Genomic DNA, 12,831 nt, shown 5'->3' on the forward strand with positions numbered 1-12,831 from the left:
GATGTCGCAAGAGGGACTCCCAGGGCCTTCTTGTAGGCAGTTCTGATTATGATGTCGAGGTTTTTGATGTCACGCTTCTTAAGGCGGAGGTAGGGCGCTACGTAGACGACGCGGCTTACAACGAAAGCCTGCACCAGTCGCAGAGTATCGTCTTCAAGCATCCCCGATTTGCGCGTCGTTATCCTGGCGATCATCCTGGCGACTTGCTCGCTCACGAGCCGTAGTTTCTGGAGGGCAAGAAGGTTGTTGCCGTTGTTATTTATGTACAGACCCAATATCTTCATGGTCTGAACTTCCTTGATGGGTGAGTTGTCTACGCGGATATTGATGGTGTCTTGATTCTTGCGTTGACGGAAGACTATCAGTTCGGATTTTTCGGGTGAGCACGTTAGTCCACACGCCCGGGCATAATTTTGAACTATTGTCGCCGCGGTTTGTAGTTGTTCTTCAATCATTCCCATACTTCCCGTGGTTGTCCAGATGGTTATATCATCAGCGTACAGGGCGTGGCGTATTCCCTGTACCTGATTGAGAAGAGGTGGGAGGTTTAGGAGTGCTATGTTGAAGAGAAGTGGGGATAGTACTGCCCCTTGCGGAGTGCCTCTCGTGCCCATCTTCACTTGCGTTGTGTGTTTTGAGCCGGTGCTGATGTTGACGGTTCTGTCCGTAAGGAAATCGCAGATGTACGAGTAGGCTCGCTGTCCGCAGTTCATGCTGTGGAGGTTGTTGAGGATTGTGGAGTGTTTGACATTGTCAAACGCTCCCTTGAGGTCAAGTGTTAGAAGCGCTCGGTTGCTGTTTGTGCGTGCGGGATCAATGACTTCACGTTTGATTTGCAGAAGCACATCATGGGTGGACAAGTGTGCCCGGAATCCAAACATCGTGTGTGGCAGTAGCTCATTGTCCTCGAGATAATTGGAGAGACGGGTGTGGACTGCCTTTTCCATGAGTTTGCCTGCGCACGACGTGAGGGATATGGGGCGCAGGTTTTCAATGCTGATTTTCTTGCCGGGTTTGGGAATAAAGTGTACATTGGCTGTTTTCCACGCTTGTGGAATGGTTCCGGTACGCCAACATTCGTTTATGTAATCCGTCAGTTGCTGCAGAGCTTCCGTGCCGAGGTTGGCCAGAAGTCCGACAGTAATTTTGTCTTGTCCCGGGGCTGTGCCTCGGCGCATATCTGCTAGTGCTGCAATGATTTCCTCTGAAGTGAAATCTCTGTCTAGGTCTTCGTTCGGTTCCCCACGGTACTCCTTATTGTAGGGTTGTGGGTCTCGCGCGGTGCAGATATAGCGACGCGTGAGTTCATCCACGAGTTCATGATCCGTGCCTTGAAAGCTGTGTAGGGCTCCATGCAAATTTCTGTGTTGTTCACTCTTCGCTTTCGGAGGGTCAATTAGGCATCGCAGAAGGTTCCATGTAGCCTTGGTGTCTAGGCGGCCTTTGAGGGATTCGCACTTCGTTAGCCAATTGGTGCGAGCGAGGTCCCATGCGTATTGGTCTGCTTGAATAGTAAGCTTGGCTACTCGAAGTCTTAGTTTCCGATTGTGTCTTTGTTTTTTCCACCGTTTTATAAGACTACGTCTTGCTTCCCAAAGGTGTAGGAGGTGGTTGTCAACAGCTGGGTGGTCCTCCGTGGTGGCAAGAGACTTTGTGAGCTTTTCTTTAAGGTCGAGAATGGAAGCCGCCCAATCTTCGTAGCTGGTTATTTGTTCGGATGTGGTTAGTTTGGTGTCCTTTCTGAATGTCTCCCAGTCTGTAATTCTGGCTTGCCCTCGTGGTTTGCTGTGCTTGTTGCTTTCGAAGATGGTCTGCAGCACGTAGTGATCGCTGCCTAGGGTCTCTCCTGTATTGAGCCACTCATAGTTGCGGGCATTGCGGACGAGCGTGAGGTCGGGAGAAGTATCCCGCGTTACGCTGGTGCCGACTCGCGTCGGGTGCTGCGGGTCCGTGAGTAGGGTCAGGGCCATGTCAGCGATGGCGGATGCTAGTTTTCTGCCTTTCGTGTCTTCCCTGGGGTATCCCCATAGGGGGCTAGAAGCATTAAAGTCGCCAACTATAGCTAGGGGAGCTTTTTGGGCTTCTCTTAGGGCTTTAAGAAAGATCACGTCGAAGGCTACGCGGTGCTGTTTGGGGCGACTATATATATTGAGTATATAGGTGCCCTTGCTGTTTCTGTGCTGTGGCAGTATTTTTATGAAGGTATATTCAATGTCGCTGCCTAGATTAAGGTCTACAGTGATTGCCGTGCATGATTTGTGGACCAAGATGCATGTCGAGGGATTTGTTTGATGTGTGAGTATCCTCTGATCTTAGCCTCCATATTCACTTCTTGCAGGGCTATTATTTGCGGCGTATCGGGATGAGAGTCTATGTATTGCTGTAATGTTTCCCTCTTCCGTTTTAGTCCCCTGCAATTCCACTGTAGGATAGTAAGTTTATGTCTACGTTGTGGAGCCATGCTGAACACTAGAAACTTGTGCCTCATTATGTGGTGCGCCCTCAGGTTGTAGATCTGGCTGAGTGCTTGGCAGACGACGAGTTCCCATTTTACCCTGCAGCTTTGTGCCCCTGTTGTGAGAAACATCTGATAATTCCTGAAGTTTGCGGTCAATTCTAATCTCCTGCGATTGCATCCTTATTAAAACTGGTTCGATGTTTTCCATCATGGGTTTAATAACTGATTCGAACATACTTTTGATTGTCGTCTCGATCATAATTTGTAATTTATTTTCAATGAGGTCTTGAATTGTTTTTTCCAAGCGAGTGATGCGTTCCTGGGTTTGGGGGTGCTCTGTACATTGCTTCTTTAGTGCCTGCGATGGTGGTGCCTGCGGAGTTGGTGCCTGGTGGGGTGCGTCTGGTGTAGTTGCTTGCCTCTCGGGGGTGCTAGCATCTAACTGGTGTGGAGACGGAGGGTGTAGCTCTGCCCTATCTTCTTCCACCGGACATGCCTGTTGCGTCGATGGAGGTAATGTGTTGTTTGGATTGACTGCGATGACTAACTGCTGTTTCAATGTGCTATTTTCTGATTTTAGTTGTTCAATCTCTGCTTTAAGTCGTTTGTAAGCCAACGCTTCGGGGGAGGAGGCAGCTACATCTGCCCAGCTCACCTTGCTGCCGTTGCGCTGCTCCTTGTTATGGCGTCCTGTTGTCTTCTCGGCTGGACGACTGCCGTTGTTGTGCGACACATTATCGGTAGTCCCAGGTCCATTGCTTGAAGAGCGTGAGCCGGGTGGTGCTGAGTTGTTGCTGGACTGGTCCTGGTGGGTCAGTCGGTCCCCGCTGCTCGATGGACCTGTGCTGCCGGACCGGTTCCGAAGCCTGGATCTTGACCAGTGGTTGACTTCTCCTGTCTTGGGCTTGGTTTTTTGTGATGTTCGGTACTTGTACTTGCACTGATTCGACCCCATGGGATGTGGACCTTCGCAGACCGTGCACTTGGGTTGGCAGTCGTGGGATTCTGGAACATCTTGCTGATCGCACTGCGGACATCTTGACTTCGAAGGGCAAGGGCAAACATCCGCCCGGTGTCCAAGTTTCCCGCACAGTGCGCAGGCTGGCGTTGTTTTCTTGTATAGGCGTACTGGAACCGCTTCACCGTAGTAGAAGACGTGAAACGGAACCTTTCTTCCTTCAAACGTGATGGCCGCCACGTTGGAGGAACCTAATTTTCTCACGCTCACCACTGGTGCGTCCGGGGAGCGAAGCGCGTTCGTGATGTCTTCGTTGGAAACCCTCGGGTCCACTTGTATTACTCCTTTGCAAGTGTCGTCGGAGGGGCGGAGGTAGGAGTACACTGCCTGTGCCTTGTCCCCAAGCTGAATTTCGTGAATTGCCAGGATCTTTCTGATTATTTGGGCGTCTCGCACCCCGACGACGATGATGTTCTGTTCCCATATGGGCCAAACGCTGAGCTCGGCTGAGCCCTTGTCGACGCCAGCAGCAATGTGCAAGGCGTTTCCGACCGCGTTGCTTCCCCTGAATTTGCTGAGATCCAGCGTTCCTTTAGGTTTGATCACTGCATCTTGCTTGTCCAGACGCGGCTGCGGAGGCTTCCAACGCTTGACTTGCGTGCGGGGCGATTGCTGCAGCGGCGTATCCCCTGCCGCGGTGGCGCGTCCATGTGGCGTTCGACCTTTTTGCCGTGCCGAGTGGTTGTCACGGGCTGATGCGCGTTCCCACTCTTCTATCTTGCGTTGGATAATCACCTCCGTAACCTTGTCGAAAACTGGGGTTTTCGCCTGCGGCATGGTGACAATCTGCATCCCCTCCGGGTCGTATCCCATCAGGGTCGTCATGGTTTGCGGCAGAATTTGCCCGCGGAGCCGCGGCGGGCAGCTGAGTCGTGGCCTAACTGTTAGGCTTAGCAACTCGCGCGATCCGCTTAGTCTTCAAATTCTCGAAGGATTTGAGAAAACGGTCGCACCTGAACAAGGGTGGGCGGTCTCCTCGTTGTTCTGGAAGTGTAGTCAGATGGTGTCGCAGCGCTTCGGCAAATGCTTCGGGAAAGGATCATAAAATTCGGCGGAGCCGACGTGAGACACGTCCGCTCTTCCCGACTGCTGAGGCGCGTCTCCCCATCCTCTGACAGAGCGAGGCCCACTGCCGGCGGGACAATTTGCTAGCGTACCGCCGTGCTGCCGTATCCAGCTGGTTGTATACTGTCCAGTCTTCTGGTCTGTCGGTCCGTCGTGCGCGTCGTTCAGCTTGATCTCGCTTGGCGCGCACGTCGAGATGCTTGTTATCGGGCGTGGGTTGGCCTGCCCGGACCTCAGTGCGCCGTGTAGCTGCGAGCGCACTTCGCACCAGGCTGGAGAAAAATTCAGGGGGCACTTTGGCTCTCTAAAGTGCTGCAAGGCGAAAGCGTTTCCTGGCCATTGTTTGTTTTTATTTACTTTTTATTTTTCATATTTTGTTTTTATTTATTTGCTCCTTTTCTTAATTATATTCTTCCACCGTGTCCTGACTTTACTCCTCTGATTTATTTATGAAGCCCATGCATTCACTAGGTGCGCCTTTATTCATGCTAGAACCTTGAGCCTTTTAAGCAGTGACGCCGAAAGGCGGACGAATCTGCCGACGCGTCTGTCGACACTTCTGCCGACGCGTCTGTCGACACGGCTGCCGACGCGTCTGCTGACAACAGTATGAGGCATTAAAGGCTTTCGTCTTAAAAAGTCCGCGCTGGATGCGGCTGCAGCACCAACCTCGCTGCGGAAGCGGCTCCAGTTCACGATGGAGTACGTGCGCTTATTGCGCGCTTCCGTAGCAGTGGGCTCGATGAGAATGGAGTGGTGACCTGAGCCCCAGAGTGATGGTGCTCGATTCCGCTTGACGCGAAGGAGACGTCGATGCAGGAGCCAGGTGTGCCGCGTCGTCGGAAGGTGGGCTCGCCGGTGTTGAGGGGGGTGAGGCCCAGTTGCGTAGCTGCGTCCTGCAGCTGATCACCGCGCGCACTGTTTCGCGCACTGCCCCACCAACGCCTTCTAGGCCCCACGCGCAGTGGTGGGTATTAAAATCACCCACAATGATCTGTCGCGGGGCACAGCATGATGACATTGCACGAAACCACAGCGCGTTCCACGCAACAACTGGCCGCACGAAGACGCAAGCCACCGACGTGTCAACACCACCGACGCGCAGTCACCACCACACACTCCTGCGCGTCACTCGTCGCCGCCGCCAAACCAACGAGGACGTGCTGTACTACATCACGCCGCACATACACAGCACACCGAGATTTCCCGGGTTTGTCGGAATTTTTTTGTAGCGTGAGCTACACTGGCCGAGGTTGAGCAGTTTCGCGTGGCTCCTGGAGAGCCGTACTGCGCATGCGCGAGGATCAGTGACGTCACACGGCGCACAGCTGGCGTGCCTCGCCGCGCGCGCTGGCCTTCCTTTCCTTAAAATGATCGGAGCGTAAACGGTGACAATGCCAACGCCAATGAACACAAGGAACACCGACGGCCTATGGCTTCAGCGCCGCGCTTCTGGCACAACCTTGTCAATGCCTGCAGCCCACACCTCCCTCTCATCACCCTACCTACCTAACAGACCGATTCAAGCGTCCACTGACCCAGGGAGCCATTATGCGCACTTCCTTTCCTTAAAATGATCAGAGTGTAGAGGAGGATAAACTTTATTTTCGTCGACAGATGTATCTGACGGTGTGGGGTTATAGCCCCATCAAGTGGCCATGAGCCCGTGGCGTTCGGCGACTTCTAGGGCTCTTGTCACAACCCGGATCTGTGTGTCCGAGTCGGAGCTGAGCAATGCGGCCTCCCACTGGTCTGGATTCGAGAGCTGCAAGCCTCTAGGGGGGTAGTCCCGAGGGCAAGCCCAGAGTATGTGGGATAGAGTGGCATGTTGCCCACACATTTGACAGGAAGGGGAGTAGACCCCAGGGTATATGCGGGCATATATCGCGGGGTTGGGGAAGGTGTTCGTTTGGAGTTGCCTCCACGCAACTTCTTGGGGTTTGGTGAGAGAACTATGTGCGGGGGGATATAGAAGTCTACCTAAGCGGTAGTGCATGGTTATGTCATGAAATGTGACCATACGATCTCTCGCCGTCCGCAGGACGGGCGACACCACAACCCGGTCGACGAATCCTCGGGCATAATTGTGGGCCGCCTCGTTGCCTGGATGCGACGAGTGCGCAGGGACCCAGATCAATTGGATCGGGCGGAGTTGAAGTTTGGTGGAGTGGAGGAGAGACAGGGTGACAGGGGAGACCCGGCCTTTGGCGAAACTACGAATCGCCGATTTAGAGTCGCTGAAGATGGTTTCTGCAGAGGTGGAGACCATCGCCAAGGCTATGGCCGCCTCCGCCTCTTCAGGCGATCTGACGGGAATGGAGCACGCAACTAGCGGCCGTCCACAGTAGTTTACATAACGTAAGAGTAGCGCAAAACCAGGACGACGGACACAAGGGGAGAGAACACACACCAACAACAACATAGTTTACAACCGCGAGCGAAAAAGCTTCGCGATCGGGGTATTCGGCGGCGTCGACATAGACTGCTGTCTGATCTGTTAAATATTTTTTGGGCAGAGACTTAGCCCTGTGCTTGCGGCGAGCGACATGATACTCTGGGTGCATATTTTTAGGAAGAGGGGTAACGATAAGGTTACTGTGGATATGGTGTGGAAGCTTATTCCAAGCGTATTCTAAGCTTGTCGAGTATGTGACGTCCCGTGGAGGTGTGAGTGAGACGCTCGTACTGAGAAGTGAGATGAGCTTCCGAGAGCTCCGTCACAGTGTTGTAGACCCCTAACGCCAGTAGTTTATACGTGGGGGTCCGGTGGGGGAGATAAAGAGCCGCCTTGTAAGCCTGTCGAATAAGGCAGTCAACGCGGTCCTGTTCCTGGCAGCTAAGGTAGAGGTAAGGGAGGGTATATGTGAGGCGACTGATAGCAAACGCCTGAACAAGACGTCGGAGGTCAGCCTCTCGCATGCCTCTATGTTTATTAGCAATGCGACGAATTAGACGAATGGTCTGCGATACAGAGACTGTAAGTTTAGCTAGAGTGTCGGTGTTTTTTCCGATTGCTCTGGATGAGGAGCCCCATGATCAGAGTGTGAAACGTTGTCAACGCCAATGAACACAAGGAACGCCGACGGCCTATGGCTTCAGCGCCGCGCTTCTGGCACAACCTTGCCAATGCCTGCAGCCCACATCTCTCTCTAATCAACCCACCTACGTAACAGACCGATTGAGGCGTCCACTGACCCAAAGAGCCATTATGTGCAAACTTCCTTTCCTTAAAATGATCAGAGTATAAAACGTTGTCCACGAAAATGCCAATGAACACAAGGAACGCCGACGGCCTATGGCTTCAGCGCCACGCTTCTGGCACAACCTTGCCAATGCCTGCAGCCAACATCTCTCTCTCATCAACCCACCTACCTAACAGACTGATTCAGGCGTCCACTGACCCAAAGAGCCAATATGTGCAAACTTCCTTTCCTTAAAATGATCACAGTATAAAACGTTGTCAACGCCAACGCCAATGAACACAAGGAACGCCGACGGGTAATGGCTTCAGCGCCGCGCTTTTGGCACAACCTTGTCAATGCCTGCAGCCCACACCTCTCTCTCATCACCCCACCTACCTAACAGACCGATTCAGGCGTCCACTGACCCAAACAGCCAATCTGTGCAAACTTCCTTTCCTTAAAATGATCAGAGTGTAGAACGTTGTCAACGCCAATGAACACAAGGAACGCCGACGGCCTATGGCTTCAGCGCCGCGCTTCTCGCACAACCTTGTCAATGCCTGCAGCCCACATCTCTCTCTCATCACCCCACCTACCTAACAGACCGATTCAGGCGTCCACTGACCCAGGGAGCCATTATGCGCACTTCCTTTCCTTAAAATGATCAGAGTGTAAAACGTTTTCAACGCCAATGAACACAAGGAACGCCGACAGCCTATGGCTTCATCGCCGCGCTTCTCGCACAACCATCTCAATGCCTGCAGCCCACATCTCTCTCTCATCAACCCACCTACCTAACAGACCGATTCAGGCGTCCACTGACCCAAACAGCCAATATGTGCAAACTTCCTTTCCTTAAAATGATCAGAGTGTAGAACGTTGTCAACGCCAATGAACACAAGGAACGCCGACGGCCTATGGCTTCAGCGCCGCGCTTCTGGCACAACCTTGTCAATACCTGCAGCCCACATCTCTCTCTCATCAACCCACCTACCTAACAGACCGATTCAGGCGTCCACTGACCCAGGGAGCCATTATGATCACTTCCTTTCCTTAAAATGATCAGAGTGTAGAACGTTGTCAACGCCAATGAACACAAGGAACGCCGACGGCCTATGGCTTCAGCACCGCGCTTCTGGCACAACCTTGTCAATGCCTGCAGCCCACATCTCTCTCTCATCATCCCACCTACCTAACAGACCGGTTCAGGCGTCCACTGACCCAGGGAGCCATTATGCGCACTTCCTTTCCTTAAAATGATCAAAGTGTATTTTGGATTGGATTGTAAAACGTTTATTGCCAACAGTCTGAAGGGCATATAGGCCCCCCGCCTAAACGACGGCCAGAAGGTCTTGGCTCCTGGCGGCGTCTTCGGCCAGTTGGACGACTTTTGTTTGAGTCTCCGGATCGGAGCTGAGTAGGAGAGCCTCCCATTGTTCAAGTGACTTTATTTTTTGTCCCTCCAGGGGGGCAAAAGGGCATTTCCAGAGAATATGGTTGAGATCCGCTTTGGCCTTACATTGCTTACACTCGTTTGAATATTGTCCCGGATAATAACGACTACACATAACCGGGTTCGGAAACGTATAAGTTTGGAGACGGCGCCAAGAGGTGGCCTGACTCTTTGTCAATGATTTATCAGCAGCGGGGTACTTTGTTCGATTGAGCCTATAATGTTGTGTGATTTCTCTGTAACCTACAAGACGATCCCTGTCTGCGAAGCCCTCGGTATGGCCACTGGCTCGGAAAGCAAGACCTCGAGCCAGTTCGTGAGCTGCTTCATTTCCAGCCAGGGATGCGTGTGCAGGTGTCCAGACTATGCGAATTTTGCGGTCGTCCCTTGCAGTCCGCAGGATTCCGTTCGTCAGAGGGGAGACCCTCCCCTTGGCAAAGTTCATCACTGCTACCTTTGAGTCACTGACTATCGTTGACGCATCCGTGCCCACTATTGCAAGTGCGATGGCGGCTTCTTCTGCAATTTCGGGACTGTCCGTCGTGATCGAAGCGCCGGCTCGGAGATATGTCTCGGCGCTAGCTACCGCTATCACCATTCTCCCCCTCCCGCAATTAGCTGCGTCCACGTAGGCCACGTCTTCTATCGGATAGTTTTTGAAACATTTGCCGAGGGCTTCAGCCCGTTTCTCTCTGCGATCCTTGTGGTGGACGGGATGCATGTTTTTCGGTAGTGGTGGGATCATCAGCCTATCGCGCACGCTCTTAAGCATGTCCACTTTCGGACCTCGCTGACTCTCGTAATTTATTCCTAGTTTCGCGAGGATTTGCCTGCCTGTAACGCTTCCCGACAGCCTTTCGTACTGCGAGACTGTCACGCCTTCCACAATTTCATCCAATGTGTTGTGAAGACCTAGTTCTAAAAGTTTTGCGGTGGGGGTCCGAATTGGTAAACCCAGCGCCTGCTTGACACTTCTGCGAATGATCCCTTCCAGCTTGGACTTCTCCGCTGCCTTGAGATTAAGGAAAGGAGCTACGTAAGCAATCTTACTTATTACAAAGGCTTGAACTAATCTGATTAGATTCGTTTCTTTCATGCCATAGCGCCTATTTGCCATTCTGCGGATGAGCCGCATAGTCTGTTGCGCGCATATCTCCAACTTCTTTATTGCTTCTCCATTGAAACCGTTGTTTTGAATGTACAGCCCTAAGACTCTAATCCTGTCCACCGTCGGGATATCGAGTCCCTGAGCCTTAAGAGATATCCGCGGGGGATCCGACCGTGATTTCCTCTTTGGTTGGTAAAAAAGCATTTCCGATTTTTGCGGGGAGCACCTAAGCCCCCTATCATTTACATACTTTTCAACTTCTCCTATGGCCATTTGGAGAGTCTCCTCTATTTGACCGTCAGTTCCTTTGCCAATCCACATAGTAATGTCATCCGCATACATGCAATGACTGAGACCTTCAATCGCTGCTAGTTTGCTAGGAAGCCCGATCATGGCCACGTTGAAAAGAAGCGGGGACAGTACAGATCCCTGCGGGGTCCCCTTGCTACCTAGCTCTATGTAGTCTGATTTACTTTCCCCGAAGTTAATTTGGGCCACTCTGTCGGAAAGGAAATTTTTAACATAGTTGTAGGTTTTCGGGCCTACTCCCAGGAGGCTGAGATTATCCAGGATCGCCTTGTGCGTGACGTTATCGAAAGCCTTCGCCAGGTCAAGACTCAGAATGACCTTCGCGTCCCGCGTTTGTGAGTCCAGAATTTCATGTTTTAGTTGCAGCATCACGTCCTGCGTTGAGAGATGAGACCTGAATCCCACCATGGAGATAGGATAAAGATGGTGGTCTTCCATGTAGTTGTTGAGACGTGTCTGCACTACATGCTCCATCAATTTCCCTGCACAGGAGGTTAGGGATATAGGCCTTAGATTCTCGATCGACAAAGGTTTCCCCGGTTTAGGAATAAGTACCACCTTAGCCGACTTCCACTGCTTAGGAATCTCACCCGCCTCCCAACATTTCTGCATGTAGGCAGTGAGTGCTGTTATAGAGTTGTCGTCGAGATTTCTGAGCAATTTGTTGCTTACCCCATCCGGTCCGGGCCCTGAATGAGTATTTAATCTAGCAAGCTCTGCTCGCACTTCGGATTCAGTAATGGGTTCGTCCAAGCGATCGTTGGGTATCCCACAGTAACCATGCAGAGGTACCTTCTCGGTGTCCCCTATGTACTTAGATCGAATCTCATCGAGCAGCTCTTGCTCTGTACCCTCATGTTTATGCTGGATCTTTTGGAGGTTTTGCCTCTGGGCCGTTTTACATCCGTCAGGGTCTAGGAGGTATCTGAGTAAACTCCATGTGCGAGCCAGACTTATATTCCCGTCCATTTTGTCGCATAGCGATTCCCGTTTTGCCTAGAAAGTTTGAGCGCATATTCCTCTATCTCTTTGTTGTGCCTTGCTATCCTTCTGCGAAGGTTACGACTCCACTTTTGACTTTTAAGTCGCTTTTCCATACTGGTTTTGGCTTGCCACATATGGAGGAGGCGGGTGTCCATTGTTTCTAGGCCTGAGTCTTCCGCCACAGTCTGGGTCGCTTTACGAGCGTCCAATTGGAGCTGCCTTATCCACTCCTCAATGTCATCAATTTCTGTGGTGTTAGCGCTCTGTTCCCGGATTTTTCGGAAGGCGTCCCACTCGACAAGTGAGTGACGTCGGCCTGGGCGTTTATAGGGCCCAGCAGTAATTACCGTTTCCAAAATAAAGTGATCACTGCCTAAATTTTCTTGAGTGTTAACCCAGTTTGCGCTGCCGACGTTCTTAACGAGGGTGAGGTCCGGAGATGTGTCCGTACTGACGCTATTTCCCGTTCTAGTGGGAGACTGAGGGTCCGTAAGTAGGGTGAAGGCCCCTTGTTGCATATCGAGCCAGAGCTCTCTACCCTTGACACATTCTCTCTGGTACCCCCAAGCAGCGTGATGGGCGTTGAAGTCCCCCATTACCACCACCGCTTGTTTGTTAGCAATGCGTAGAGTTTTTTGAAGAAGCGACCCGAAGCGAGTCTTTGTTTTGGACTGCTGTATATATTCAGCACAAATAGGCTGGTCTTAATTTTATTGTTCGGAATGAGTTCTAGAAGAACGTGCTCTACGTGACTGATCCCCGTGTCATGCGCAATAGCCGTTATGTTTCTTTTGACGAGGGTGGTAACTCCCGCCTTCTCGCCAGAGGTATTAAAAGATTGATAGCCTGATAATTTTGCAATCCCCCCAGTTTCCTGAAGAGCGATCACGTCCGGGCAGTCTTTAACAATGAGGAGTTGTTGAAGAACTGCTCGCTTCCGGCGGTATCCCCGACAGTTCCACTGCCAGAGCGTATATCTATTGTCCTTATGTTGCCTGGCCATTTTGAAGTTGTTGAAGGGTTATCGTAATAGCGTCTGTCTTATTCTCTACGGCCTGCCGCCATGCATTCATAGCTAACAGCTCGTTTCCTAGCCTTTTGGTTTCTGTAGTGATTTCCTGAACAACGTTAAAAATGGACTGAATTTGTGCCTGAATTTTGTTATCTGTGGCCTGAACCTGGGCATCAATTTTGTCCTCTAGCCTCCTGCATACCTCTGCGAGCGTGAGCTCGGGCTGCGTGTTGTCACACGTC

General features: G+C 51.8%; 1 pseudogene; it reads right to left on the reverse strand.

Moving 5' to 3' along the window:
* Positions 1-5,253: 5,253 nt before the first annotated feature.
* LOC149360227 (uncharacterized) lies at positions 5,254-12,232 on the reverse strand (annotated as a pseudogene).
* Positions 12,233-12,831: the final 599 nt, after the last annotated feature.

This window comes from Amblyomma mixtum, chromosome 2 (genome assembly GCF_055824585.1).
Source record: "Amblyomma mixtum isolate Tamu chromosome 2, ASM5582458v1, whole genome shotgun sequence".
Taxonomy (NCBI): Eukaryota; Metazoa; Arthropoda; class Arachnida; order Ixodida; family Ixodidae; genus Amblyomma; species Amblyomma mixtum.